Source organism: Pteropus alecto, unplaced genomic scaffold (assembly GCF_000325575.1).
Source record: "Pteropus alecto unplaced genomic scaffold, ASM32557v1 scaffold7, whole genome shotgun sequence".
NCBI lineage: Eukaryota > Metazoa > Chordata > Mammalia > Chiroptera > Pteropodidae > Pteropus > Pteropus alecto.
The window spans coordinates 3,642,251-3,669,059 of NW_006494614.1; the positions used below are offsets into that span (position 1 = coordinate 3,642,251).

Here is a 26,809-nt window from a genome sequence, read left to right on the forward strand (position 1 = left end):
TCTTTCCCTCCATATGGGCAAATAGAATATGGCTAAATATGAAATTCATTTTGTATTGTCTTTCTAGTCACAGGTCAAATGATTCTTGAGGCATGTGGCTTTGCTCTCAAACAACAGCACAAAATAAAAGCACTTTTCAGATTCTTATCAGGAAGTTCAATCTTGAACTCACCACTACTTGAAACAAATTAAAAGCTGGTTTCATAGAAATGTCATTTGGACATAGCTGTCTAAATTTTATGGAATCCCAGTATTTCTTTAGCCTTCGTGACATCTATCCCTGGATCAGGTTAGACCACTAGACATAAACTGAACCTTCTCCTACTGATGACCTGCAGGACTTTTCATTACATACATGTAACTAATTTGTCAATGTCAATTGTCAAGAATAGATTGTAAGTCTGATGAGGGTAAGGGCTGCATCTCTTGCTCACTACCGTTTTCTACATCTCTTGCTCACTACCGTTTTCTACCCATTGCAATGCCAGGTGATACATACGAGACACTTAACAGATGACTATTGAATGAATGAACAACCTTCCACTTGCTTTCACTGTCTTGCTTCACCAAGATGCTACGTAACATATAACTAGCATTCATTATACTAATGCGTGTGTTGACCATAGGCTATAGTTAAGGAACATATTTCCCTGAATTACACAATGTTCTCTCTATGAAGACACAGGAGATAATTTCCCATGAGCCTGTGTACAGCACATCTCCTAAAGAATCAGTTTATTTTCTTGAAGCTGACTCTGTGCATCTTGTAATTAATTGTTTCCATCTTTGTGCTGGCTGTTAGAGAGCTGAGGACTAAACCTGTGTTCCCTCTCTAGCCGGTACACAGGGCTTTACAGTGGGCATTTGGTTCCATAGTTACACTTCATGCTCCGCCTTTTCCTTTTATGGTTTTCCCTTGGCTTAATTTTCCTCACTTAGCTGTAAATTCATATTATGTATCTTTGTAAGCCACCTTAATTTCTTTTTGAATCAAAGTGGGACATAAATAAACTGATTTTTTCCCCTTCATGTAGAAGTTATTAACTTTGCTGAAGAAGAAAAGGGGCAAAGGAAGACAAAATATAGATTTTGGCAATGTATGGCTGATTCTAAGAGACCTTGGGGATAACTTGTAAAGAGAAGATACTATTTCTATCCCACATTGTATAGTTTTAGTTTTATGTACAGCACAAGGCAATTGCACAATGTCAACCCTTTTTATTACATTACATCCATTATGTTAATGCTACAAAATATTTTAAAATGAGAAACAAGGATTGTAACTGGACCAGAAGAAGCTTAGCTTTTACTTATGGTCAGAACATTGGGAATAAGGAAAACTGATGAAATTGTGAACATACATGGGAAACATTGGTATCAAGTAGACAGAATGACCTCTTGCTGTTGAATTATGTTTGGAGACACTGGGTCCCTCCTCGTCCCCATAATCCTTTCTTTCACAGAGAAAATTATCCATTTTTTTATGAGAAGTAATTTTTTGAGAGACAGAGAAATGGAACGATGCTATATAAGAGCAAATAATCACAATTTTTCTAAGAACTGATACTTGAAAGTTTATTCAGAAATGCAGTTGTATTCTATCATAATCTGAAAAAATATAATAGTCAATCTGAATATAGAATATTTGTATGTTTGTTATTGCTACCCCTACATCTACGTTTCAAGTACATTTAACTAAAAGAAACAGTGACAAAGGAAAATACACACACATACACACAGTCATCTGCCCCCAAATAGCAAAGACATCTCTGCCACAAGAGCCTTACCCATCTCTGCTCCAGGTTCAGGTAGAGAACTACTGTCAGTCTATTTTAGCACACCCTGTTTAAATTCTGTACATCTTTATAAATGCAGTTATCATTACCATTGTTGCCTTATCACTCTCTATGATTGCTCTCTTTCAGTCAAGTACAAAGGCAGTCTAAATATAAATGTTTTGTCATAAAACTGCTATTCAAACAATAGAAAAGGGTTAAATAGTAGTAAAAATAATTTACCCCCAAGGCTGCTGCACAGACTGCAGTGTACAGATTGAGGAGGACAAAACGCCTCCAGCCACACTCTCACTGTCCTCTAAACTCTTCTACCACATCTGTATCCATATCTGCATGATTTTAAAGACAATTCAGATACCATCACATGGCTGGGATATCCAAAACCTTTTTGCATAAGATTTAAAAAATGGTGCAAATTATCTTTAGCAATATTATCATTACTATACTTAAGAGACATGGGATAAATTAGATTGAGAGTTTGTATCTTTCAAAGAAAAAGTTACTTTTAAGTTTGTTAATTTGGAGGCAAATGGATAAATGTGTAATGCATATATATATACACACACACATAATGCACATACATATATGTCATATGCACATATATACATATACCATATGTACCTACACATATTATACATACATATATCACATGTACATACATAATCGTGTTTCATATATACATATATCACACATACATACATATATCATACACATATGTCATATATACACATATATCATGTGTACACACATATAACATATATCCTATATATTATACATATACCCATACATATAAAATCTTTATTCTGAACATGCTTTGCTGGCATTAGGACTAGTTGTGCACTGCCACCCAGGAGCTGTCTACAGCATCTTAACACTACTATCTTGCCAAGAGGCATTCAAAGTCATTACAGAATGCATCCTGGACTGATAGTCCTTCATGGTTGCTGTTAACAGCCCCATTGCACTTTCCTGTAGCTTTGGTGTCGTATCCTATAGCCTGAATGCACACTGCAGAGAGAGGCAGAGAAAAGGAAGAGAGAAAAGAATGCCAAACAAGCAAAGGACTGCCTAGAAGGAAACAAACAAATCATACTGACAAGGCTGACAAGAAGGAATAAGAAAGAAGGAAAGAAAAGAAGGAGGAGGTTTATCAGAGCTTCATGCCTACTGCTCTGGGTAAATATTCCTCCTTGCAACAATAAAGACAAATAAAGTACAAAGAAAAGATAAAGCAGAAGATTATAGACCTGGCCAGTGTTTGATAAATGGCACTCTACTTCACTCTGCTTATTGTGTACTTCATACCTCACTCCTGAATATGGAATAGAATTTTATTAAAGATTTAGCCACGGTGGTGGTAGTGACTGGCTCACAGTAATTTTCCTACAAAGTAGTTTAATCTATCACAGGGCAGACAGTGCACCTTCTTACCATGTATCATATCTGTCTATTGAGTAAGTGCTATCCAAATCCAATTTCTTTTCATTTTTGGAATCTGTGATGCATATTCAAGATACACTTTCGTTTTGTCTTTGTCCTAAATTGGGTGCTGCATGAGAAGCGTGGAGGGGGAGGAGTACTAATAAATAGGAAATATGCAGTCTATGGTTTCTATATCATTCTGGTCACTTTTTGTATTTTACAAAACTAAATTGCATAATTTCAATGGCATATAATATTGGTCACATGTAGAGTCACCAAGACCTTTCAAATTTATGGCTATGAATATGAAGCATTGCACCACTGATTATGAAATGAACTTAGAAAATCATTACAGTCAAGTTCCGGTTTTAAGCTTTGTGGAGCACACAGGGGTTGTTCCATTCAATAATGAGATGACTTGTGCAATAATAGGGAAACTGTTTCGACCAAAATCATTCGGCAGTTCATTATGTGGTAAAATGTAAATCCAGAAGTGTCATAAGCAAGGTACCTTCAGAGTGCTCTGTTATGGAATCACAGAAATTAGAAAAGCCCCATGAGGTCACTCACTTCATCTGTTCCTGGTATCAGAGTGCTCTCAGAAAAATATTTTCAAATATAGAGTCCATGCTCCCATCATGAGATTCTATTATTTCTCCTTTCGCTATATTACTTTATTTCACTATGATGAATTGTTTTCTAACTTGACAATGGTTTCCTTTAAATGTTATCAGTCTTTTTTGTAACAAATAAGTAATTCTGCCCTCATCCAATTGTACTATATCCTTCACACAACTGTTATATCCCTTTAAAACTGACCTTACACATATTTTTTAATTATAATTATAGCATATATTTTACCCAGCAAACTTACATTTAGAATCACAACTATTATTGTTTTATAGTCCCTTGGAGGACCCAGAAATCTCAGACTCAGTCATTTGCCATCTACAGCAATTTAAACGGTACATCTCTTTCATTTCCAAGCTGTTTCCACCCTCAGCAACTTGGACTCTTTCTTGGTTGGTCCCAAATCCAAACATGAGCTTTTAGAAAATATTGAAAGTAATTTTTTTATCAGGAAGACTTTGAGTCCTCTCTAATCTTGCCCAAGTCCTTTAATTTAAAAATGGAAAAATAACTGAATCTCAAAAAGTAATTTGTTTATATGGTCAAACAACTGATTAAATTACAACTAGACAGGAGAGAATAAATTTTAAATCTAAAAGACCTAGTTTCAGATCCCGCCTCTGCAGTTAACTAGTCCTGTGACCTTGTGTAAACCATTAGCTTTCTGAGCCTCAGTTACCCGTCTATATAATGAAAATAGTAATGCTGAGCACAAGTTTTTTTTATAGGAATCAAGTATTTAGAATGTTATTATCCCAACGCCTGGCACACAGTAAGTGCTCAATAAATGATATCAGTTACAGAACTGAGCCTAGAAACTATTTTTAATAGGATTTGTATAGCCACATTTATTCATGCCAGCTATCATTTCTCCTTCACCTATATATTATGAACCAGTGCTTAGGATAAAGACAAAATTTAACTTTTATCTAAAACTAGGTACAAAGTATTCACTTATTTAAAAAATCTAAATTTATTACAAATAAAGATATTTTTAAAATCTGATTATAAAAATAAAACCACTTAGATATTGTACCATGAAAAATTTAGTCCTGGTTTGAAATGAATGAAGATAATAATCAGTAACATTTGAGAGAACCTAATTTTTTCACTAGTTTCTTAAAATATATTGTCAATCAAATGTTTGCGTAAACATTTTTTAACATAAATTAATACTGCTATAGGATCTTTATGTATGCTTCTGTTTTAAAATAAAATAAACTTTTTCATACTATAAAAATAATTCATGTAGTGAAGAAAAATTTTAAAGTACAAAAAGAGAAAAAATGAATCATAATTCTACTATCTAGAAATAATTGCCTTTACTATCTTGGTGAAAAATCTTTAAAATATTATATGTATAATAATTTCATATAAAATTAAGTTCATCATATATATGTTATAGAGATGTAGATTATTTACTATTTTATAGCCTACCTTTTTTCCCCAATTATAAATGGTGAGCATTTTTTCGCACCAGTATATATTCTTGAAAACATAATTTTTAAGTAGCATATCATAGGGATTTGTGAGTACTTGAACTCCTCTCCTACTCTAAAACATTTATGCTCTGCAAAAAGCATCTGTGAATTTCTTTTGAATTAGAATTTTCTGTCATTCATTAAACCGAAAACTCCTTTGAAGCCACAGCTCTTGTCCAGCCCTCTCTTTGATTTTACTGCCAGCATAGTGTGGATATTCAATAAAAAATACTCTAAGAAATGTGTTCCTATCGATTAATATTCAACAAAAACATTTCCCCTTACAAACACTATGAAACTAATTCACAATGTGGGATTCATAGTGCTCTGATTTCTTTACATTACCATATTAAATTTTGCATGGAAAATTTAATAATTACATTAAATATGCCCCTCTCTGGAAATTTCCTCTATAAACTATAGACCTTCATAAATATCAACAATCAAGATAAATTCATAAATTAAAGTGTCTTGTTAGTCACTGTAGTGTCTAGATGACTAACATGAAGAGATAAGGAGATTGACAATTGGAAAATAAAGACTGCAAAAGTACTTAGATCTTTTAGATGCCATCTCTTAAAAAACCAAAACACTGATTCGAATTTCTGACAGGTGTTTCATATTTAAAAAAACACATTTATCTTACACATTTACATGACTTGGAGATTTAAATTTGTAATACTAAAAGAAGAAGTCCAAAATTTAAAATAATTTTGGATTTTATGTTTGCCACCTGCACTGGTCTTGGAAACTGCCCATTGGAAGATTAATTTGAGAGTAATTTGAAGCCAGGTCATTATAATGACAAAGAAGAAAGTACCAAATTACATCATGCTGAAAGAGAAAAAGAACAACCAGAAAGTTGACCATTTTAAGAATGACTGTAATTGCCCCTGGGGGGATACTAGTCAAAAATATACTCACTTTGAGGGAAAAAAGTGACGTATAAGGCTTTTCTTTTAAAAAATGATTTTAAGTGTGTGTATACACATGTATTTCCTCTATTCATTGCCTTCGAATTCCTTCTAGTCTGACTATTCCAAAGTAAAAAAGCACTCTATTGGTAACAAAAGAGTTTTATTTTTAATACTGCTTTATTTATATTCAAAGCAGAGTATTTGTAAGGCATGAGGCACTATTTGTAATGAAAGACATTAGTGCATCCTGGAAACTATGAGTCTTTTATCCACTCTTTTAAGATGCGTAAGATGCATTCACTAAACACAGAAGCTTCTCACCAAAAATGAAAATTAAGACATATCTAAGTATATTTATATAGAGATTATTTACACATTTGTAAAATAAGTTTATTTTCACACTTGCAATAAAATCAGTTACCAGGGTCAGCAATACCATTAAATAGTCAGGTCAGGCAACTGACATTTTATTTCTTACACAAGACTGCACCCTCTACCGCACAGCGCCACCTGGCAGCAGGATGAAGAACTGTGTCGCTCGGGTCTCCTGAGAATAGTCACTAATTAGTACAGTACACTGTATTCTCAAAGTCCAACTGAAGCTGACCTCATTTTCCTCATTAAAAATGGACACATTCACATACCAAGTTTTAAAATCTGGGTGTTTTACTCTCTTAGTTTTTGTTATTTGTACTTTTAGGCATCTTAATTTAGAACACTTCATTTTCAAAGGACATCTTCACTGCACCTGATGGCAGTTGATGATGATAAATGTATCTACATTTTTCAAAAATAATTTGTCATCAGTTTTCATGGAGATTATCACAATAAGTTAATTTACAACAGTGACACAAAGAAAACCCAGTGTTCAGTTGAGTATAGCTGTATGCCTCTTTGAAGCAGGAACAATAAAAAACAAAAATAATAACCTCTCATATCTATATGCTTGAATTATTCCAATTTTATTTATATGTCTATACCCATAGAAATATTTATATGGTGCGGGGGTATGTTTCTAAACACATGTACATATTAACATGAATAAAATATTATTAAATCTTTTGATCTTTCTCTTCCCAATGATTTACTTGTAATCTGAATACATGTAAACAACTAGAGGCATTTACACACACATACACACACACACACACACACACACACACACACACAAACATAGCAACTATGTTCATAATCTGACTGAAAATAGTTTTTCTTTTAATTGAAAAGAAAATGTTGGTATCCATTATTCTTTAGGTTTAAAATTTTAACATCCATTTGTCATTTCCATTTCTTCATAGCCACACACTCAAAAAAAGGTGGGGGAAGGGTAAGGAATTGATCATGATTGTCTTTAGATTTCCAGCACAACTGAAATTCCAAAAATAATACTGCCAACTCAATGAGCCAAAATACCAAGCTGGGTTCGTATTCATATTTAGCTTGTTAGATGGTTCTGACTGAAGAAGTTAGTAGCCCTCTCTGTATTACATTACGATTTTCCCAATCATAAAACAGAAATAATATTTAGCATCTCCCTAACTTGTGAGGCAATTTTCACTTTAAATAAAAAAAGAAAATGTATTCTTTTTTTGCTTTGTGCTTTCTAGTCTTTTATCCTATAGTCTCAGAAACAAAAATTTACCTTAGAACTAATCAAAAAAATCCCCAGCTTCTGAATATTTAAAAGCTGACAAAAGTGTCTGCTCACTTTTAAATATTACAGGGTAGAGGGCACAGCAATTCAGGTTATACACCCACATACAGACCACTTTTCACTTTTTTCTTTAGCGCCCTTATGACTGTGCATAAGGTAAGAGAAAGATCTTATTGGGAAATAGCTTAAATCACTTCTTGTTGATGCAATTTCTTTCTTCTCTCAACATCTAAGTTTGGAGCAGCAGTGTCACCATACCGGAGAAGTAAAAAAGGCAGACAAAGGTAGTGTTCTTCCCAGCCTACCAGTCTGGAAATGCTTCCCCACATTGGTAGACTCTCCCTAAATGATGTTGACGATGAGCCCTTCAAGTCAAAAGCGGGACGTACAGGGGAAAGATGGCTTATTCTAAGACCCTTGTGACCTCATTCTCACATTTAATATGAGTGAACAGTAACTGTGGTCACAAGACCTGAATCAGCTTTCAGTGTTGCCCTCAGGGACTGCTCTAAGCAGAGAGGCCCCAGGCTTACAGGCCCTAGATACATGTGGAAGAACAAGCTTTGTACATTCCTCTGCAGGATGTCTGTTGGTCTTTGCTGGATCATTGCTGCTTAATATATTCATAAGTAGAAATATATATATATATGTATGTGTGTGTGTGTGTATATATATACATATACACACACACACACACACACACACACACATATATATATACACACACACACACACACACACACATACACATACATATATATATATATACACACACATACACTACATGGAATATGTATTGGATACCTCTTAGGCCTCACTTCACTTCCTTTTCGCTAACCTTTTTACTACAACTTTTGCTGTAGTATCTATCTGCCCTCTGGTGTGACTTGGCAGTCCCTCACCTCAGGGCCACTGTGTATCTCTAGCTACACTGGCTAGATAATTTGTGGGGTCTGGTAGAAAATAAAAATGTGAGGTCTCTAGTTTATGAATAATTATGAATTTCAAAATTGAGAGCACAGCATAAAACAAAGCATTAGGAACTTCAAAGTGTGGGCCCCTGTGATTGTAAAGATCACTAATGGATCACACACTCATGAAGTCAGACCTGTTCTTTTGTTTTATGCAATTAAACTTCTCTGCTGTGATCCCATGTTGGCATCTGTTCAACTAAATCAGGAAATGCACAAGTTAACACCTACAGAGCAACTCTTAAGCAGTGGGGGATTGAAGCTAGTAGATAAATGCTCCCTTCTTTCATGCTTTGGATGTGTAATTCTGAGGTATTTTCTACTGGACTCTTCAGGATTCTCCAGCAGGATGGAGTCCAAAGATCCACAGTGAAACTCAGTTTAATAACACAACTCTAGATCACCACTCCTTTTTTGCTTATTCATTCTCCTCAGCTGCTCACTCTTGTTCCTTAGGATCACTTCCCAAAATAAACTACCTGCACAAGTGCAAGATATGCTTTAGGAGAAAACCTTGACGAAAATAAAATAGAATATAAATGAGATGGGTGAGGCTTGGGATGAGAATAGAGTAGGAGGCTAGTTTGAAAGATATAGCAATAGGAACAGAGGAGTTGAAGAAAAGATGATTTTGGAAGTTAGAAAACAGGATCAAAGGGACTTGGCAACTGACTGGATATGGGAGGTGAGAAAGAAAATCTGAATATAACTAAAATTTCTCATATGAATAAATAATGGTAGTGACACTATTAAACAAATTTGGGAATTCGGAAGAAGAAAAATTGGAGTATGAAAATAACAAATTTGTGATTGCTCAGTGAAAATGTATCAGTATCCAGTTAAACTTGAGTCTAAAGTTAGTAAACAAATCTAGATTAAAGTATAGCGATTTTAAAAGTTAGCATACATAATGCTAAGAATATAACTAAAATGCACAAATAAACACTTGCTGAATACAGAAAAAGAGTTGGAGAAAATTTTCTGAAAAAAATTATTATAATGACATCCATTCTTTATTTTTACTATTGAAACTCCTGCTGGCAACCTAGTATGCTTTAAAATACTTCTATAAGAAATTGAAAAACAACAGGAAAAAAACTAGATCAACTAATAATTATATTGAATAATTTTAATGTGAAGTGTTTCCAAAATCAATATTTAAAAATCTCCGGGTTATTATTTTCCTTTTTGCCATTATCCTATCTCTTCAAATGAAGTAACCTATTTGAGAATTTAAATAAATTTAAACTTTTATTAGGAAACTAAAGCATTAATACTATGAAACTCTGGGGATTTGCCAAAGTTGTAAGCTTCCAAAGATTTTCCAACTGACCCCAGATATTTGGCCAAGAACTATAGGGAAAATTTTTCTTTAAGTAATGTTTACTGTAAAAGTCACATAATGTTTCGTTTCTACAAAAAATAGCAAGTTGGTTTTAAGGGGATAGCTCAAAACCAGCTATACCTAGAATTATCAAATTTGGCTTTATTGATCTGTCTTGAGAGGGATTAAAATCTACCCAGATGGTTAGGAGTTGACCTTCCTCTGGATTTTATTATTCACATATCCAATATCTTTAAACGTCTGTCTTTGGAATTGCATGTACTTTCAGTGTTGCCAGGTTCTTCTGAAGGTAGAGCTGTCCACATGAATCAAAAAGAAATGAGACTGGCATGGAATATAAGATAACTTGCTCTTCTTGACAACCAATATTCGCAACCTTTTAGAGGCAGTCAAAACCGAGACAAGACACTTAAATTAAAAAGATCAAAAAGACATCCCAGCCAAGATTAGAACCAGAGGAGGCCTGAACCAGAGCATGTACATGAGAAAACCTGCCCCACGGCCTGTGAAATACAAAATACATTGGAATTTTGAGAAAACGAAAGGTTTAAAAACAAGAAAGAAGTAAGAAGACTCTTTAAAAAGACACAAAAAGAGATGAAGTGATAAACTGAACATCAAATTTAAGATGTCAAAATAACAAAAGTTAGCATACATAATGCTAAGAAATTAGCTATACAATGCAACTGTGTGTGTGTTCACATGCATGTACAATAAACAATGGATTAGTATGCAGAATAAATTGCTTTTAAAAACTCTTTCAAATCATAAAGAAAAACAAGACCAAAAAAAACCCTACACAAAAATGGAACAAAAACAGGAAGAGAATATCACAAAACAGGAATTATTAATCACTCAAATAATTAAAGTAAATGTTTTAAAAGATACTCATCCTCATTAGTAATCAGGGAAATATAAATTAAAACAAAAATGAAATAATATTATTGACTTATAAGATTGGCAGAAAAAAATTTAAGTTCTGAATCAGTTAGACATTGGACAATCTGAGAGAATGGTCATTTTGGGGTACTACTCATAGGCACATGAATGTGTACAGCAAATTTGAGGAAAAATTTGGCAATATATATTCAGATTTACACTGTACATTTCTTACTACCCCCAGATCTCACTTTTAGGTATCAAGCAAAGAGAAATATTGACAGATGCAAACAAGAAGGCATGTACATGAATGTCCACTGAAGCTTTTTTATAATAGCAAAATTTTGACATATGTAATATATAAATCATTTATATATACTATAGAATTCACTTATATATAATGAATTTCAATAAAAAAAGACTAAATACATATTTAATTATTTCAAGGGAGGAGCCTAGGATAGAGAATATTTTTAGCTAACCTTATTTTTAACGTCTCACAAGGAGAATTTATTCATGTATTACATGAGTAATTAAAATGACTTTAAGAGCAAACAAGAAATCACCAGAGGATTAAAATGAATAAAAAAAGCAATCCCAAAGGTCATATATTGTAAAATTCCATTTATATTATATAAAATTTCTGAAATGACAAAATTTTACAAATGGAGAACTGATTAGTGGTTGCAGGCTGTTAGAGATGGGAAAAATGTTGGTGTCTGTATAAAGGGGCAACATGAGATCCTTGAGGCAATGGAATTATCCTGTTCAGTATCTTTTCTGTGGTAGTTGATACAAGAATCCACACATGATAAAATTATATAGAACTAACACATACATACATACACACGCACACGCAAGTACAAATAAACTATAGTCTGGCAAAATGTTAACATTGGGGGAACCAGATAAATTTCTGAGGGACTGAATATATGATTGGATAATAGCAAGACCACATAAGACAATAGAACTCTGAAGCCATCATTATGGCAAGCCAAATCTCTGCAGCAGTTGGCCCAGAATGTTCAGGATTCTTCTAGTAACTGCTAGTTTTCCTATTTTTTACCACTCTTCCAACTCGGAATCACTTAGAGAAAGCCAAATATACCCTTCAAATCAATCACCCAAGATGTCTCACTTCTAATTAGCCTACCTCAAGTTTCTTCATGTCAATAATCTCCAATGAGAGCATACCTGAGACATTCCTTTTTATCCTACTATAAAGCTTCTCCCCTTTCACCTGCCTGGTTTTGACTCTCTGTTGAATGCAAGTGATGGTGGCTGACTCCCTTGCTATATAGCAAGCTTGGAATAAAAAGCCTCTGTCCACATTCAGGTGGTCTACATCTACACAGTATAGATGGATCTCTACATATTATTTGTTATAACTGCATGTGATCCTACATTACGTCAATAAAATTTTCGATTAAAAATATGTCTAATATTAAAAAATGTCCTTCCCGAGCACTGGTCCTTTATCTTCTTCCTCTCTCCATATAATTTGTTCTCCCTCCCTCTACTACAGAAGACCATCGCAGAAGTGTGGCTTAGAAAAGAGGAGGAAAAAAAGAATGGCAGAAAAAAAGGAAGTAAACATCCTAGAGTAGGCATTTTAAAATATCTTTGAAATTTCCAAAACACACTAGACCATCTTTAACTACATGTAAATAAACTACTATATCCTAATTGTTTTATCTACTTGATTAGGGGCAGGAGGTGGGGAGAAAACTCCTAAAGCGCAAGGTCAAAGACAATTTTTTTCAAGTATTTAATTTACCACTTAGAATGTTGAAAGCATGTGCACACTAGGTCAAAAGAAAAATTTCACAATAGCCCCTGAAAATGGATTCCTTGAGACATCAGAGACAAGACTTTGTAAGAACATGCACTAGTGTACACAGATGCAAATCTAGTTACCATTAGAATAGCAGCAAATCTCCTACAAGGCAGTAACGACAATCGGTCCATTGTGAATTACACTCAGCACACACAGTTAAATGTAAAAGCCAGCAAATAATCGGCACAGATTCCAAGCAGTAGTCACAGTGTGCATATTACTAAATAGTGCACGGGATGCTTCTTTATGACTAAGGCCTCTGCTACTTAGAATGTAGTCCGAGAAAAGAAGTAGAAGCAAAACTTGGGAACTTATTAGAAATGCAGAACCTAAGACCCTACTCACAAACCTACTGATTCAGAATTTGTATTTAAGTAAGACTCTCAGGTGACTCATCTATGCATTCAGGTCGGAAGCACCAAGCTCAACTAAAAATTTAGATAAAGAAAGTTGGGGCAAGCACCTAAAAATTATTGTGCAGTATTCCAAAAATGATATATAGACCATTAGACAATTTGCTTAGATAGTTCAAGAAAACAACTAAAGGTTTAATTTCATAGCATTTTCCTTGAAAAGCTAAAATCGTAAAAAAAATTCTTTGCAACACTTAAAAATTATTTATTTTCTATTTCAAATACTATATCATATAGATATGTAGCAATTAGAGATGAGGTGGCCTAGTAAGTATAATAATGTGTCATCGCAAAGGATAAGAGACAATATTGCAAATTATAAATCTGCAAAGGACAAAATGCATTTCAGATCAATCTTCTCAGCCAGTTGTCACTTTGAAAAACAGTAGCATTTGCAGAAACGTTAGCTTCACCATCTAGGGTGAATTTGAGCCCCTTTATACATAATAAAATTGTCCCCATCATTTACAGATAAGTATAAACTATCCACTGGTGTGACTTTTGGTAAATTTTATAACTCTTTTAAGATTTAATTTCTTTATCTGTAAAAATTGAAATTCTAATGCCCATTTTGAAGAGGTTTGAATTAAATAAAAGGAGAATAAGGAATTCTTCGCACAATGCTAACCACATGATCAATAAACTCTGGCTTCCTTCCTATCATATTTAGTCTTATTTACAGTTAATTAGATTTCTGTCAAATATATCTGTCATTGATAAACTTTAAACTAGCAGGAAAGCATATCTCACCCAAGGATAGTTAACTAATAGTAGTTAACAAATACATTTTGAATTAAAGTAATTTGATAGGTAAAAGTGAGTCACAATTGGATGATCTGGTGTTAAGACTAAGTTCTACCTCTGGACATTTCACTGTTGTTATTAATTACAATAATAATACTGAACATTTACATAATGTTTACTATACAGCAAACATTTCCTAAGTGTTCGTCAAATTTTTTACCTAATTCTTACAATTCTATGAAGTAAGTATCACCATCATCACATATAAGAGGATACTGGGACACACAAAGGCTAAACAACTTTCCAAAAAATTGTGTAGCCAGTAAATGGAAGAATCAAGACTTAAATCCAGGCAGTCTTTCTTCAAAGTTACACTTTAACCACTGTATTATCACATCTGGTATGGGCATTACATATGACCTGTCCATCTTATAAATTTCTTAAGAATAACATTTTATAATTATAAAGCTCTTAATTTTTTTGTTAACTAAAATTTGAGTCATACATCTAAAAAATCAAAACTAACTATAATTGGTCAAAGACATACTTTAGTTAAAATAACGTCACTGACCTACACTTATTTAATTTTTAAAATAAATCAATTCCCACATACATTACATTTTCACAAACCACACGGTGTTCAAATCCACTTAAAAAATGTACCACAAATTAAGAATCATTCTTTATGGTGGTGGTTAACCGAAAAATAAATAATCAAAGTAAAATGATTATCCACAAATTTCAAAAGCAGATAGGAGAGGGAAATCTACACTAACCAGAAAGAAAAACTGTTCTCTATTCCTAGAAGTTTGAAACTTAGAAGACAAAAAAATAAAATTCTTTAAAATCCTTATCTAGCCAAATTAAAAGTAGGACTTTTCTCCCTAAACAACCTCATACAAAAAAAGAAAGTTGCCCTATATTTGAGGGCTTCCAAAATCTTTGATATTAAAGGGTACTTTTAATATTTATTTTAAGTAGCCAAATGTACTCAACTAGTGCTTTTTGAGAAAGAAGCACTAGCCTATTATCTATACGAATTTCTGGTGCTTAAATATATGAACTCATGGGACTGACTAAACAAAATAAATAAATAAATAAGAGACAAAAAAGTAAATATAGATTCAATAATTACACCTGGAGTAGGATCTCACAATTTGAACAAATTTATGGCCATGGAAACCAGCTTTTTAAAAGATCACGTAACAAAAACAAATGCAGAAGTCACATATACAAAATTGTGTTTTAACAAATACATAGTAAAGAGGTTGAATAGAAATAAAAACTTTTATAATGTTATGTAAATAATTGCTAGTACCTTGAATTAAAACCTGAGACAGTATCACGTGCTGATTGCAAAACTGCTTTATCTGAAACTACTTTGAAGGTAAGATGACAAACTTTGGAAATCTATTAGATGGAAAGTGGTGTTAGATGACTCAAAAAATAAGTTAAAGTATTGATAAAGACACCGAAGTGCTAGATAACTGAGATAAATTTGAATACATTTCAAATGCAACATTTATCAATTAATATTTCAATAAGAAAACAAAAACTAAGTTTTTAAATGAAATATAAGTGGATATTACATGATTTCATCTACATTCCCAGAAGTTTAAAATTTTAAGTCAGCCAAAAACTTCAAGGAGATCTTTTTATTAAGAAAATGAGAATTGCCTTGCATCTTCCATTAGAAGCTAATGTATTTAAACGAGTGAAGAAAATGAGGAAGAAAATCTAGTTTCAAGGTACTTATGTTTGCCACACGCCACAACACAAAAATTAAACCAAAATAGATCATAGACTAAACATAAAATGCAAAACTATAAAATTCCTAAAAGGTAACAAAGGAGGACCTTGGGTTTGGAAATGACTTTTTAGATACAATACCAAATGTACAATCCATGAAAGACAGAATCAATAAGTTGGACTTTATTAAAATTAAAAGTTTCTTTTCTTTGAAAGACATTGTCAAGAGAACGAAAAGACAAGCCACAGATTGTGAGAAAATATTTGCAAAAGACATATTTGATAAAACACTGTTATCCAAATATACAAAGTGTTAGTAAGGATGTGAAGAAACTGAAACTGTCTTAGACAGTTAAACATAAAATTACCATACTACCAAGCAATTCCACTCCTAAGAGTCTAACCAAGAAAATAAAAACATATGTTCACACAAGTGTTTCTAGGCAAATATTCACAGCAACATTATTCATAGTAGCCCAAAAACTAGAAAAAATCAAAATGTCCATCAACTAGTGAGTAGGTAAGTAAAATGTGGTATATCCATACAATGAATATTATCTGACAATACGAAGAAATAAACTATGGATACATGCTATCACATAGGTGAACCTCAACAACATTATGTTAAGTGAAAGAAGTCAGACACAAAAGACTACATATTGTATGATTCAATATAAAATGTCCAAAAAAAGGCAAATTTACAGAGACAGAAAGCAGAGGGAATAGGAGTTGACTACAAATAAACAGTAAAGAAATTTGAGGGATGATGAAAATATTCTAAAACTGGTTTATTGTGATCATTGCACAATTCAATAAATTTATTAAAAATCATAGAATTATATGCTTGCAAAGAGTTAATTTTATGGTATGCAAATTATACCTTGATAAAGTTGTTTTAAAAAGTCAATGTCATAATAGAATCTAAAAGTTTCAGTCTTTGCATCTCAATGAATCTGAATTTAATATACTCTTTTTCCTGTAAAAATTTTCCCAACATACTTATTAATTTTAAAAATAATTGTATGTTCTAGATAATTTTCCATTCAGACACATACATATACATACAACTTTTTAAAAGGACGAAGTGAAAAAAGAAGTAGAAGAAGTTCTAATATTACCTTCACAAATCAAAATAAATTATGTCGTGCAACCCACTTTGGAAAACATTTTTTACAACCTGTGAATATCTCCATGCACCTCATATGATGCCAGAATATCCTTACAAACTTTTACATGGAAATCTTCTTAGAAATACCTGAAAGGAGAGTCAATTACTCCCCAGGAGAGCTGTAATTATATCTCACAATATCTCTATTTTGGGGATGGGGTTGCTTTGAAAAATTAGAGCCGACATTTATTTAATAATTACAGGTAACAATAATATTATTGGTTTCACAATTTTTATTCTAAATTCTATCCTAAAATGCGACTTTGTTGTACATACAATACTTTGTTCTGTTCTTAACTCTAGATTTCATTCTAAATATCATACTCTACCCTATGCTCCATAGTTCTTTTAATGACCTTTAGACAAAAGCAATAAAATACTAATTTTATAATTTCCATACATGCATAACAAGACAAAAACTAAAAGTAAAATATATTGGTCAAACCATCTAGTCTATTTTTCAATCGCTGTAGAACTTTTGCAGCAATACACTAAATATTTACATACTCATCTTTTTTTTAGTCTAAAATATCCCACATCTTTAGATTTTCTATTTTCTTTTTCCTACAGCTAGCATAAAATCTCTCAATCTCTTGAACAAAATCCCATTAGCAGTTGAACTCTAGCAATTGTAACTAACCCTAGAAATCTTTCAAATCTTAAATCAAGATCTTTTTTCCCTTCAGTTGATGAATATTTGCTCCTTCACATTTGTACAATGATCCCTTATTTTCATTCTGTTATGTTGAGCCTACAAATCTTAAAACTGATCATCTTTCCACAGGTAACTCTTGAGTGTTCATTTTATTAAAGTTCAAAGTCAAACATAGCTAGAATAATCAAGTTTAAAAAATTCACTATAACTAGATATTCTATCTGTATAATACGAAATGGCAAACTAATGATTATTAATAAAAACTATGGGTTATATAAGAATTATTTCCCCCCATTTCTGTGTAAATGATAACTTTAAGAAATTTTCTTTGCATCAAATATTTGATAGAAACTCATGATAATGCCTAAGTTAAAGTTCACTACGTCAGCAAGGGACATCAGCAAAATGAAATAGGAAGCATCAGCCTTCACCCCCTGTCAACAGAGACAGTGAATTAATAACAATATATGTACCAAAATACTTTTAAGAGTCTATGGCCATGCCACCCTGAATATGCCCAATCTCATCTTATCTCAGAAGCTAGGCAGGGTCAGGCCTGGTTAGTACTAGTAATACCAGGTGCTCTAAGTGTTAAAAAAAAAAAAAAAAAACTTTTATGAGCCCTTAAAAAAAGTGCTCATGTACCCCAGGTACATGCAAAGCTGAGGTAAGCCACACTGAAACAGGTAAGAAGAGTCATTTTACTTTACATGTGATGGTCCATTCCCTAAACCAGCATAGCTCAACTTAGCTCATAGCTACTCTTTTGGGGGAAAGAGAAGAGTGGAACCTGCATTTAATGATGTAGCATTTTAGAGGACTGTCTGAGGGAACGGTTTATGTTTGCCTAAATGCTGAGAAGCTACTTAAAGTGAAGGAGTGGAAGGAGTGGCTTGCTGCAGTACCAGAGGGCCTACGATGCTACAGCATATGCCATCACAGGTTCAGTACAGATGGAAGAAAACGCCCAACTTGTGGCTTCTCCCTTGGTACAGAGGAAAAATATGGGAGTGTGAATCCAAGATTGCAGCTTTTTAGAGAGCTACCCAAGGAACTGTTATCTGTCTCACCTGATTTGGGGATCTAACAAGGAGTCAACCTACTTTAGAAGCTTGAGGATGCTCAGACAAAGGACAGTAGGGCAGCTTGTTGCTACAGCATCAGACAACCTGCAGTACTAGAGATAGACACCAGAGGGGGCAAGAGATTATGAGCCAGGGAGAAAGAAACTGGCTGACCTCTCTAATTGAGAAACTACATGTACAAGCGTAGAAAATCATAGCATACTCCCCAAAAATGGTTTCTGAGCTTCAAGAATCTCTAGCTGGGATGACTGGTGAAGGTCTTCCTGTATACAAAACCAGACCATACAAACTGGGGGAGGTGGCTGTTGGTACAGACACATAAACCTCAGCAAACAATAACAACCACAACTCACACAAAGAAAAAGGAAACATGGCTGAATCAAAGAAACAAAATAAATTTCCAGAAATTAACTCAAAATAAATGGGGATCTATAAAAATTACTTGATAAAGGATTAAAAATAAGTGTCTTAAGAAAGCTCAATGATCTATAGAGAATACAGACAACTAAACAAAATCAGGAAAGTGATGCATGAAAATGAGAATGTCAACAGAGACAGAAACTATTAAAAAGAACCAAACAAATTCTAGCACTAAATAATAAAATAACTAGATTGAAAAATTCACCAGAGTAGTTCAACAGAAGACTTGATCAAGCAGAAAAAACAGTGAGTGACCTCAAAGAAGACCATTTGAAATTACTGAATCAGAGGAGGAAAAAGAAAAAAGAATAGAGAAAATGAAGAAAGTGTGAGGAATTTATGGAACATTATAAAATAGATCAACATAATATTATGAGAATTCCGGAAATAGAGTCAAAGGAACAGAGAGCTTATATGAAGAAATAATGGCTGAAAACTTCCAAAATTTGAGGACATCTAAGAAGTTCAAATAACTATAACCAAGATAAGCCCAGAAAGAACCCCATAAACATACATTATAATCTGTCAAAGACAATGAGAATCTTGAAAGTAGCAAGAAAAGTAACTTGTCATGTACAAGGGAGCTCCCATAATATTACCATCAGATTTCTTAGCAGAAACCTTACAGGCCAAAAGGAAGTGGAATGATATATTCGAAGTGCTGAAAGAAGTTAACTGCTAATCAAAAATACCATATATACCCAGCAAAATTATCCTTCAAAAAATGAAAGAGAAATAAAGACTTCCCCATATAAACAAAAGCTGAGGAAGTTCATCACCACTAGATGTGCCTTATAATAAATGTTAAAGGGAGTCCTGCAAGCTACAATAAATGGGCATTAGACAGCAACATGAAACCACAAGAAAATATAAAGCTCACTAGTAAAGGTAAATGAATAAACAAATATAGAATACTGTAATACCGTAACGGTGGTGCATAAAGCAATTTTAATCTTGGTATAGAATTTAAAAGACAATAGCATAAAATATTAGTATAATTAAAAGAAGATCTGAAAATCAACAATCTAATTTTATATCTCAAGGAAAAAGAAAAAACAAACAACTAAACCCAAAGTTAGCAGAAGAAAGGAAATAATAAAGATTAGAACAGCAATAAATGAAACAGAATAGAAAAACAATAGGAAAAAAATCAACAAAACTAAAAGTTGATGTTTTAAAAAGATTAATTAAATTGGCAAGCCCTCAGCTAAGTATGAAAGAGAGAGAAAAAAAGAAAGACTCGAATAAGTAAAATCATAAAAAATGAGACATTAAAATTGATTCTACAGAAATCTGAACATATCTGTAACTATAAGGAGGTTGAATTACTAATCAAAAACCTCCCAACAAAGAAAAGTTTAGGATCAGGTGACTTCACTGTAGAATTCCATAAAACATTGAAAGAATTAATGTCAATCCTTCTCAACTTCCTCCAAAAAACTGGAGTAAAACACTTCCGAACTCATTGTATGATGCCAGCATTACCACAATACCAAAGCCAGACAAAGGTACTACAGAAAAAGAAAACAATAGACCAATATCTCTGGAAAATGTTAAAGTAAAAATCCTCGACAAAATATTTGCAAACTGAATCTATTTGCACATTAAAAGGATTATACATCCTGACCAAGTAGGATTTATTCCTGGTCTGCAAAGATGTTTTAACATGGGCAAATTAGTAAATGTAATATAGCATATTAACAGGCCAAAGGACAAAAATCACACAATCATCTCAACTGATACAATAAAAGCATTTGACAAAATTTAACAGTTTCATGATGTTAAAAAAAAAAAAAAAAAAACAGTCGACAAACTATGAATAGAAGGAAATTACTTCAACATAATAAAGGTCATATATAAAAAGCCCATAGCCAACACCATATTCAACAGTGAAAAACTGAAAGCTTTTTCTCTAAGATCAGGAACAAGGCAAGGGTAACCACTCTTGCCACTTCAATTTAACATAGTACTAGAAGCCCTGGCCAGAGCCTTTAGGCAAGAAAAGAAATCAAAAGGCATCCAAATTAGAAAAGAAGAAGTCAAATTATCTCTCTTCACAGATGCCATGACCTTATATTTAGAAAACCCTAAAGACTTAAAAAAACAAAAAACAAAACAAAACAAAAAACTACCTGTTAGAATTAAAAAACAAATTCAGCAAAGTTTCAGGATACAAAATTAACACTCAAACATCAGTTGCCTTTCTATACACTAACAAGGAGCAATCTGAAAAGTGAAGGAAACACCACCATTTAAAATAACATCCAAAAGAATAAAATACTTAAGAATAAACTTAACCAAAGAGGTAAAAGACTTGTACACAGAAACCTATATAATTTTGCTGAAAGATAGCACAAATAAATGGAAATACACCCTGTGTTCATGGATCAGAAGCCCTAATATTGTTAAAATGTCCATACTACCTAAGTGAACTACAGATTTAATGCAATCCCTATCAAAATCTCAATGTCATTTTTTTTTTTTTTTTGCAGAAATGAAAAAAAAAAATCCTAAAATTCATATGGAATCTCTAAGGTCCCCAAATAGCCAAAATAACTTGAAAAGAAAGAACTGAAGGTCTCACACTTCCTAAGTTCAAAACATATTACAAAGCTATAGTAAACAAAATGATATGGTATCAGCATAAAGACAGACACATATAGCAATGGAACAGAATAGAAAGCCCAGAAAAACCCTCAGATATATATGGTCAAATGATCTTCAAAAAGGGTGTCAAGACTACACAATGGGGAAAGGATAGTGTCTTCAACAAATGATGCTGGAAAAACTAGATATCCACATGCACCATAATGTAGATGGACCTTTATCTTACATTGTATACAAAAATTAACTCAAAATGGATTAAAGACCTAAATGTAAGACCTGAAACTATAAAAATCCTAGAAGGAAACATAGGAGGAAAGTGTCACGACATTGGAATGTGCAATAATTTCTTGGATGGAACATCAAAAGCATGATTAACAAAAGCAAAAATAGGCAAATGGGACTACAGCAAACTTAAAACTTCTGTATAGCAAAAGAAACAATGGGGTGAAAAGGCAAATTATGAAATGGGAGAAAATATTTGCAAACTCTATATTAGATAAGGGGTTAATATCCAAAATATATAAAGAACCCCTACAATTCAATAACAAAAAAAAATGATTAAAAAATGGACAATGGACTTGAACAGGCATTTCTCCAAAGAAGATATATGAAAAAGATGCTCAACATCACTAAACATCAGAGAAATGCAAATCAAAACCATAATAAAATATCACCTAACACCTGCTAGAGTGGCCTCTATTTGAAAACACACACACAAAAAAAAAAATTCAGAAAAATAACAAGTTTTGGAAAGGATATGAAAAAATTGGACCTTTACACACTGTTGGTAAAATGGTGCAGCAATATGGAAAACAGTATGGAGGTTTCTCAAAAATTTAAAAATTGGACTACCATATGACCCAGGAATAAAATGTCTGGGTATATATCAAAAAGAACTGAAAATAGAATCACAGAGACATCTGCACATCCATGTTCACTGTGGTTGTTTTTCAGTGGTCATAGAATTTCAGTCATGCAAGATGAAAAAAAGTTCTAGATCTGTTTTATAACATTGTGCATATAGTTAACAATACTGTCATGTACATTTAAAAATTGTCAAGAGGATAAATTTATGCTGCACGATAAGATGAGGCAAGATAAGAAGTGAAGCTCACTGTAACTGATTTTATTTGCGTTAAGATAATAAAGTTTACCTAACTCTAAGAAATGACCAGAGTCTACTTATACTCAATATAGATTTCAGATGTCAACCTATAAAATAGTCTGAATCATTTTTTAAAGTAAGCGAGAGTCTTTTAAATATTATAAACAAAAAAATAAAAAAATAACATATATTGGATTATAACCCAAAATATAAAATAAGTATGCAAAGTCCACACTGATATATATAAATATTTGAAAAAAAATAAAAGGGATAGAAGAGACCAATATTCCATTCTGAAGTATTCCGTAATCTCCTTTGCTTAGTGAGTTTCTTAGTTTTTCCTTGTTTCATGACCTTGACAATTTTGATGAGTACTTGTCAAGTACTACGTAGAATGTCCTTTAGTTTGAGTCTCTCTGATGTTTCTCACTTGGTTAGACTGGGTTTATGTTTTGGGGGGATGAATACCACAGAGGTTAAGTGCCTTTCTCATCTCATTGTATCAAAGGGTACCTGATAGCAACATGACTTATCACTACTGATATTAATTTTGATCATTTGGTTAAGTTAGCTTTTGTCAGCTTTCTCCACTGTAAAGTTACTATTTTTAGCATTCTATACTCTGTTCTTTGAAATTAAGTCACTAGAGCCAGCATACGCTCAAGTGAAGGGAAATTAAGCTCCAGCTTCTGGAGTGGAGAGTGTATTTACACATATATTATTTGATCTTATAGCTGGGAGTTGGTACCTTTTGACCAACAACTCCTCATTTATATTATATGTTTATTAATTTTCTGTCATTTTAATTGAGTTTCACAAAGAACAAAAATAAATGTTAATGTTCACTCCAACATATTAAACTGGGAGTCCATTACATCAATAATAGTTTGTGTTTACTTCTGGGTTTCATTAAGTGAGAAACAGTCATCGTTTGAAGTATAAAACTGATGCAACAAACTTTCTTATGCACAAACCTATATCCTCCCTTTATGCCCCTGTGTAGCATCCAGAACAAGACCATCACAGAGTGCTATATCAGTGGACGCCCTTGCAGATCAATAGAGGGAAGAGAAAGCAAGAAATTAACAACCGGGAGGATAAATATACTCTAAAACTTTCCCCAAATTTAAACTATTATTTAACAGGATCTATTTCAAACCCTATGCAATCAAGGAATTCCCTTTAAAGTAACCCTAATAAGTGCTCATCACTTGAATATTTACAGTGAATAGAAAATCACAACCCTCCTAGACAATCTACTTACTCCACTTTTGTAGAGTTTTCATTATTTAAATCTCTGGATTAGTCTCCAGGAGGTAAGATGTTCGGTAAATCCAAGCAGCAGAACACTACCCTACCACAGTGAGCATTCAGAATCTAGTCTAGTGAGGACAGGACAGTAGCAGCAGCAACTACATCTAGATTCCAGAAGCAGTGGTTCTAGTAGCAGCTCTACAGCACTACTAGGTCTAGGGTGGGTATTGTTAGGGGTGCAAGGTTTCATATTTGTATCCAATAGACTGTTTGTTCTGTAAAATAACTTTAAGATTTTTTTCTAACTGTGTAACCTATAAGGCTGAATCTCTAGTTTTTCCAGGCATTCCTTAATATCTTTTTAATAATCAAATAATAGCCAATATCTTTTAACAAATTCCTTTTCTGCTTTCAGGTGGCCTGGGGATTCTTTTGTGCACAACTAAAAATCTGCTGAAAAGTATTATTTAACTTTTAAGTAATAAATTTGATAAAAATAAAACTGTTTAAACAAAAATAAAATAACTTTTAAAAAATATTACTAAATAATATTTGAAGCTAATATCAACATTGGAATCTGAACCTCTCTACAAGAAGTCAAGTTCTTAGTGTGAAAGAAGCAGACTGATCCTTTGAGTTTTTTTTTTCTCAGAGAAGTGTGCTTTCTTTAGTAAAATTCTCTTTTAGAACTAGTAAGCATCGAAAAAGCCCACTGCCAAAAAATAAGCAGTCTACTCCTTTTCCTAATAACACTATGGTGCAAGTTGATTATTGTAGCCCAGCTCTTCAATAAGTAGAAAATAAGGATTGATGGCATATTCAAATGGTTGTGAATTGTGATTTGAGAGAGGAAGTACTCTTAGATTTTTTTGAAATAATTAATGCTAGTTATATATGTCTGAAATAATGTAATAATATTAATAACAAAATTTCACATACAAACATAGTAGTGCTATTGGCCAAGTAAAAGAAAAATCATCAAACCTCAATTCTCATTTTTTCTAGTTCACTATATATGGTAAAAACATGAAATTACTAAGATTTATAAAGGCAGTTTTGGCAGACTTTTTCTATTTACTGGGACTGTGAGCTATAAAATTGAATTTGGGGCCCTGTCTCCAAGAAAAAGTTATTAGTTCTCAGAATAACAGCATGTTAGTGGATCAGACATAGATAAAAGATTTCCATTATGACTGTTTTTAGCTGTGATTTACAGTGACCTACATTGTTTTATAATGACTTTCAATTTTGAAAATGTACATCCACTGTTAGTTTTATAGATGTAGTCACAATTGATTGTGGGCTTGAGAGACTGATCCTTCTAACTCGGTAACAAACTGAAAAAATTTTAATGTACAATAGACAGGTGTTTCTAGATACAAGCATGTCCTCCAGTAGTAGAATTTTAATAATAAAATAAATGTGAAAATGTTTTAATAATTGCTTAGCCACTCATTACCTTTAGTTAGAATCTGGAGGAAACTGGTGACTAAAACTTGTTTTAGAGCTCTATCCCTCCAATAGTACATGATTCTGAAATTATCTACTCATTTGTGCCCAGTGCAAAAGAAAATCTCTTATACTCCGTTCCTAATTAGCACTTGGTGTGGCAATACCACTGGATAAAAATTTGACAAGAGGCCAAGTAGGACATCGGCTCTTGATTTTCTCATCTTTCTTTTCTAGCTCATAAAAGGCAGATTTGCCAATGATTTCAATCCAAATCTTGGGCCTATCCATAGCATCCAGCTTGAAACCCATACTGAAATTTCTCTAACTCTGCTTACCACTCTTCTCAACCCCTTCTCCTACAGTACCACTTCTACCTACATTCCAGCACAAGACTTTATTCCAGATTAGACCTGGGTAAAGCAACCATATCCCAAATCACATCCATCCCACCCTACTCCATTTTAGCTTGTTCCTCAGCCTAAGTTCTTTCCCCTTGATTTCTGGACAGTTGGCCTGACTCCTACTGTCATCATTTGCTCAAAAATTGAAGCCCACCAAAACCATATTCCTTTTTGCTCAAGTAGCTAATATCTTTTTAGCTCTACTCAATTACCTTCACTAAGACAAAAATCTGTACGCAATAGTCATTTTTAATCCTTTATCCTGCTTAAGCATATGATCAAGGAGATATAAACATAGTGACTTAAGTGAGTGAGCAAAATCTGATGGAACACAATATTTTATCATTACTAGATAACAACAGTGGTAAGCCACATTCATATGACTCGAAGCTTATTTGCCCAATTATTTTCATAAAACTATGAGAAAGTAAAACTAACATCTATTGAGTCCCTATCATTTACTATGTCAGTGCCAGAGATGTGAGAAGTATCATCTCTTTTTCTTTTATTTTCGGATGAAAAACAAAACAGTCACCCAAAAAGAAAAAAACAAAAAATCAAAAACATAGCCCAGACATAGTTTCCAAGAAATCACATTTTGTAAAGCTAGGATTTGAACCAAGTTCTTGTATAAGTCCAGTCATTATACACCTTAAAATGTTTGATACCACCTTAAAATAATGATTTGTCTGATAATAGTAAGGCCCCTCTGGATACATTCTAAAAGAACTAGCCACAGAAGTTCTGGTAAATCATTGTTATTGTATGAAAAAGGTATGCTGTCCCTATCTTTCCAATAAGAAATCTGATTTATAGAGAAGTAA

At 33.0% G+C, this 26,809-nt stretch overlaps 1 pseudogene; it reads left to right on the plus strand.

Moving 5' to 3' along the window:
• The window catches only part of LOC102878297, a 27,964-nt pseudogene extending 1,972 nt beyond the window's left edge, over positions 1–25,992 (plus strand).
• Positions 25,993–26,809: the final 817 nt, after the last annotated feature.